We start from the raw sequence: 6,390 nt of genomic DNA, 5'->3' as shown, positions 1-6,390 counted from the left end.
GTTTTACAAATGACAGATAAGTACACATTTGTCCAAAAATTGCATGTGCAAATTTTTTTGCAATGCAATGCTTGCGGACAGTTTTTGTTGTTTTGCGTTAACAAGCAAATGAAACCAAAGACCTCTCCTGGCTTTTAATTTAAGTAAGAAATGAAACAAGGTGTACCAGTTCGGCTTAAAAATGTAAAATACAAGTTGGTTTAAACCAGCAGGTGCTAAAGGCCATATATTAACATTTGCCATTGACACCAAAACCGCCCACAGGCAAATAGAGCATTTTGAGAAGAAAGGAAAAAGTTGCGCAGCGTTTACCAACGAAATGTCAAAATCAGACAGCTTTAGTTTTATGTCATGTACACACTCTAGCCAGCTGCTTTCTTACAGTTACCAACAAAAGCTTTTTTAATATTCTGCTTCTTCAAAACTCAGCAGGGAGCGTTTATTAATATTACGAGCGCCAATAATGAGGAGCTGGAGGCGTCGGCGAATTGCGAAAAGCGATGCGTTGAATTGTGTTACAAAATGGCCATCCATTAAATACTCGGTAATACTCGCGAGCGTGTTGCAATCGATGCCCAAAAGTAAAATCCGGTCGTTTCCCTGTTTGCTTCAACTAACGGCTGAAAACCGCCAGGCCTGTTTTTCTTAGTATGCTTCAGACAAGTTTCTTCGGAAACTGAATTTCTTTGGTAACAAAATTGCTCAGTAATCGTCGCATAAGTTGCATAAAACCCATTTCGCAGTAAAATGACACCTTTTTGTTTTCAAAGTGATCTTTTAGTATGTGCATTTGCAAAGTAAACCACCATTAGGCTTTTGATATTAAGTAAACTTGGTATCTGTTTTCAGTATAAAGCCACACAGTTTCTAGGATACTTCAATCGGCAAAAGACTATTTGTAAATTTTACATTTCATTAAAAAATTTTCAGCTCCGGTTTGCCCTGTCTAAAACAAAATATGTTTTTTACGAAGTGTCTAAATTACTTCCATACGTAACACATTTCTCGACTGCATGTTTGTTAAATAACAAAGCAAGTGTTAGTATTTGTAATTTAGGGCTGTAATACCCGATCAATACCGACACTAATATCCCCTTGTATTTCCTTCGAAGTAGTAAAGTCAGCACAAACGTCCACCAGTCGACCATCAACACAAACTGAAAATCATAAACAACAAAAAATTGTACAATTCAGCCCAGCACTGAGATCGGTTTAGTTCAAAACGTAATAAAGAATCAACAAATGGTCAAAAAGACTGAGGTCTTCTTGTTTAATGGGTCATCAGTTTGTCCCAGTTTGTCTGACGACATTGCAAATAATGACCATGGCGGTCTGATTGAAATCAGATCCGCAGCCAGCCCCAGAATATAGCGATATAAGGAGGAGCGGAAGCAATCAAGTGTTTGGCCAGACACTCGCATTAGGGAAAGCACTAAAGGTGCTGATACCATAAGCAATTTTTCTTGCATTTTGCCGTGCGATTCTGTTGCACGGTTGCATGCGACACCACGATGCCTTGCGTAGTGTAACACCCTCTGGAATGAACATGTCTCTCGCTACGTTTTAGACGCTGCAGTGATCATACTTTACGAAGAGTAGAACTTGATTTTACTTTGTATATTCACCACTTGCTGCAGCACAACGTTGCAAAAGTTAACTATTTCAAAGGATGTTACAGGAGGCAATTCCTCGTACAATGTGTGTCGCAACAAAACTGTGAGACAATTTGTGGCGAAATAGGGTCTTAAAACTGCCATATTTTTCGTCGCAGAGATGAGCTACTGTTGTGGATCCAAAATCGAAACATCTGAGAAAGAAAAATTTCTTTTGGTATTGTAAGATAGGTCTCGAAATCTAACCCAGAATCTTACCGAAATGGATACCTTTAACGTTGTTCACCTGCATAGTTTTTATTCAGTGAAACTTGGCGAGCAAGAACAAACAGATACGTCCTGCAGATCTTACAGTGTAATTTGTGAGAACTAACAAGTACATAACAAGATAGCTTCTTGCAGATGACTATAGCGACTTCCTTGATGTTCTGACAATAAAATGTTTGAGCTCAAAGAGTTAACAAGTGTATTATTTCACCAATGAAGAGGCACTGCAATTAATTGTTAAGATGCTTCCCATGCTTTTCATCACAAATGAGCCTTGTAGTGACAAGAAAACGGATCTTAAGTAACTCGGCGGAATTCGGATTTCTATTTTAAAGGCAGGAGCCCATTATGGGCTCCCGTTAAAGGGTATCAGATCTGGGGATTGTTTCAGCCACAGATCAAATTTTATATCAGGTCGGACCAAGTGAAAATGAAAATCTACCGTCATGTGACTTAAGTTCTCAACACACCCACACACAAAAAAAAAAAAACAGCAAGAATATAAGCCCCATCAAATTGAAGGAATGGCAAACCAGTGCCTTTTAGAGGAGGAATTTTTTTAGATAATTAGACGGTTAAACTTTGGCTATGCATTTGCGACTTTTATACCGAACTGAAAAGAATGCATTGGATGTTGCTCATCCTAGTTTCTATTCATTGAAACGTTGCGAGCAAACGCGAACAAAGAAGTTCAGGAATGGAGCGGAGTGAACCTGATTGATAGCGGGAGAATCTAAGACAATTACAAGTAAAGGGACAGCAATGGGGACAGGTTAACTTTTTAGAAACCTTCTGGTTAGAGAGCATTTAAGCATTTGTATTAAGCAATCTCTGACTCGTAATCGCAGCATTCTTTTCTAATTTCTACTCCGCTGAGTTTTATCGAGTTTTTACCGAATGTTGCAACAGGACTCGAACTGCTATACACGGACGTCGGCACCATTTTCAGTTTTCCCAAAAGTAATAAGCTTTAATCAAAACCACTAGCCAAAAACCTCTTTGCCTTTCGGTTGTCTATAGACAGTTTTTAGCGGCGTATATAAGTAAGACAGAAACGTGGGCTAATTGATAAATTTAAGTGTTTTGAAGTGTAAATGTTTCTCAGCTAATGTTTGTATTTTGAAAGCAAGTTAGTTATGGTAAGAATAAAGCAATCAGTGTTGGATTTTCTTTAAAAAAACGCACCCTTAAGTCTATCTTAAACGTTTCCAACAGAATTTGTTGTTTTAAGACCGAATCTTAATTTCGGTGTTATGGTCTATGTGTTACTTGCTATTTTCGATGGAGAAAAACAGTTTGCTCAAAAATCTAATACATTCTTTCTTTTTTATAAGGATATATTTTAAAGGAATATCAAGGCTGAAATTTGCGAAATCATGATTTTAAGAATATTTTAAGCATAAACCCGAGGCTGAGATTTTGAAAAGAATATAATTTTTGTGTCGGCAATTGGTAAATACAAAACAATAAATATGTTTTTAAATAAAAGGTATAAAAATTATTCCCTCCTTAAACGGCAAAAGCAGACAAAAAAACAACAAAAACACTAGAGCACTAGCTGTATGTTGGATCTAATAACATTTTTGAAAGAAGTTATGTGTCACATCAGGCTCAAAAACCTGCAGACTGGCTCAAAAATTACTTCAATACCATCAAAGTCATGATAGAACAGATAATCTGACTTTTTGTCGGCATAGTCCACTTTTTATTCCGATAATCTAAGAATATTCACAAAAATATTTTCAGTCCAACATCGGCGAAAAGGCTATTCAGCGTGGACCGGTAAAACAATATTCTTATCAAAAAAAGAGCGTATTCTTCCAATAGCTTCTTCTACTGAAAACAAGGCAAGAACAAACAGTTTCGTCCTGCAGATCTCCATACGTTTCTTACGGTGTAACACAGCAAGAAAACTTCCTGCGGATGACTGTAGCGACATCCGTGATGTTCTGATAACAAATTGTTTGAGCTGAAAGAGTTAAGAGTGATTTGTTTCATCGATAAAAGGGAAATTAATTGTTAAGGTGCCTTGCATGCTTTCTGTCACAAATGAGATTTTTAGTAAAAGAAAACGCATCTTTAGCAACTCGACGAAAACTCAAATTTCTATTTTTTAAGTGTATATATATCTGGGGATTATCATCAACCACAGTTCAATTTTTTTTATCAGGCCGGACTGCCAACTGAAACTTTCCATTAAATTGGAAGAATCCGCTAAATGGTAAAACAATGTTTTCCAGGGAGGCAAACGGATCGGAAAAACTCGAAACAAATCATGCAATATTACTGGGACTAAAACTTTTCGTAAAAATCGTATATCTTCTAAAATTTAGTCTTGGTTCTAACGACGTGTGAGCTTATTGAAGTGCGCATCCTTTCTGCGCAAGTAATGCACCCACCACGTGTATATAGAACACGCGCCCTCAGTAATAAAATGAACAATGATAGCACGTGCTCACGTACTGCCATAATTAGCGCTGGTTTTCACTGGCGCACTAGAGGGTAATTACGTACAACATATGCAGACGCAGAGAAGTGCTGCTAAGTAGCATCTTTTGTAAGAAACTCTCCTTAGAAAAGGCGCTATAATTATCAAGTGAAAACCAGCCTTTATTAAGGTCATGGTAAAGTCTGCAAGCGAACAAGGCTGACGCTTACCTCCGGTTTCTATCTAGCATGAAGCGACTAGGTATATTTCTCCTGCCCCCAGATGGGATGCTGGTCTATTGCAGGGTTACCCCCAGCATTAAGTTTGCCGGTACCCATTTATATACCTGGGTGGAAAAAGTCACTGTCACTGTTAAGTGCTTTGCCCAAGAACACAACAAACTATACCTTGCCAGGGTTCGAACCGGGACCGCTCGATCCGGAGACGAGCGCACTTAACATGAGGCCACCGCGGCTCCCTCCCACCTGGAGTTTGTAATTTTGGATGTTCGTTGTGGCCCCCAATTTTCGTTACATATAACACGTTCTCTTCTGTTTATCTACGTTTTGGGAGAAAACAAATTAAAAAATAATGCATAAGAAGTTTGAAATTTTGCCTCAGGCTCGTATTACGGTCTCTTCTTTTGAACTCTTCGTTTAGCTGTGCGAAGACTTCAAATGCCTTATCAGTGTTTCATGAAAGAATGCCGGCGACATTTGGAGTTATTAACCCAACAGATCCACTTATACAAAATATGGCAAGAAGGTTGCCTAACCCTAATCTTCAACATTTTTAGCTCAAAAATCCTAGAGACCAGGTAGAGTTTCTTGCCAATTTTTCAAAAATACCCTTGTACAGTGTAAAATTAGAGAGTGGAAAAGAAGCCTAGGAAGAAATGCTTTCTACAAAACTACTAACTTGGAACACGTGAATAACAACAACAGTTTATTTGTACAAATAAAAGGAAAAACGAAAGCCAGTACTTTACAAGAGAGTTGATGAATAATTCAGTACAAAAATCTACACATTATGAAAGGTAGCGAAAGTATGACTGACTGTCCCTTGGAGAGTGATGGAACCTTGTTATGGATTTTTCGTTATATCAGTGAAGACTTGACTTTACTGTGACGGCGTTCATCGACTTTGATGCAAAATTTTGTGTCCTCGTGTACGAATTATGCGACCTGCAATCACGTCTTGCCGCGCGGTCTTTCTAAACAACAAGCGTAACAAGATAACGTTTTTCATGTCCCATGAGAGAGCTTTATGCGAACTTTGTCCGAGTTAGCTAAACTTCCAAGACGTTCGACAAAACGATCTGTTGGTCTATGCAATTGAGCTAACTTAGCTACTTGCAGATTACATGTATTGCATGGTGAATCGTTTAGAAGATTTTCGACTTGACACGGCTTGCCTAGCTCGGAGTTAAGATGGAAAAACAAATCGGTAAACAACTGGGATTAGGCTGAAATACTTGGTGGAACTATGGAAATTTGAGATCTAGCACGAACATAGATATAAATTTATCAAAGAACTCGACACAGACTAAAACAATGTGACCAGCATAGAAAATAAATATGCTTGACTGCAGAGCAGATATTTCTCTCACAAATGACTCCGCAAGCAACCGTGCTTGACAACTAAATCCTAAGCTAGTCGGCAAGTGTTTTTCCAAGATGGAGGGACAATAATTGTTTTGTATAAAAGAATTAACAAAATCCATAATTAATCTGGTCCCTTAGGTATTCATTAGCTGGACAAAGAAAACTGCCGCGAAAACAGAGCAGCTGACCCGGCACGGCTTTTGTGAAAGCGAATGGTTTGGTTCGGTCTCATATTCAACGGTTTATAAAGTCTTACATAACAAAAACAGCAACCACTTAGAAGAGACTTATCAGGAGTGTAACTTTTAGAGCATTGAATTACTTTGCATACTGGTGCTGTATGAGTCAAGAAATAAAATCACATTGAACTTGGTACTTTCTAGTACTTGACGAATGCCGTTATACATGATGTCACATCCGTTTCCTGACTGCCAGTAGTTCCGCATAACTGGCAAGGTCTGATGACCCGAATCTTTTA

The sequence above is a fragment of the Orbicella faveolata genome, unplaced genomic scaffold (assembly GCF_042242905.1).
Source record: "Orbicella faveolata isolate gen_17 unplaced genomic scaffold, um_ofav_v1 contig_46, whole genome shotgun sequence".
In the NCBI taxonomy this organism is placed as follows: Eukaryota; Metazoa; Cnidaria; class Anthozoa; order Scleractinia; family Merulinidae; genus Orbicella; species Orbicella faveolata.
The sequence above is the reverse complement of the archived record's forward strand: the minus strand, read 5'-3'. Positions refer to the sequence as shown.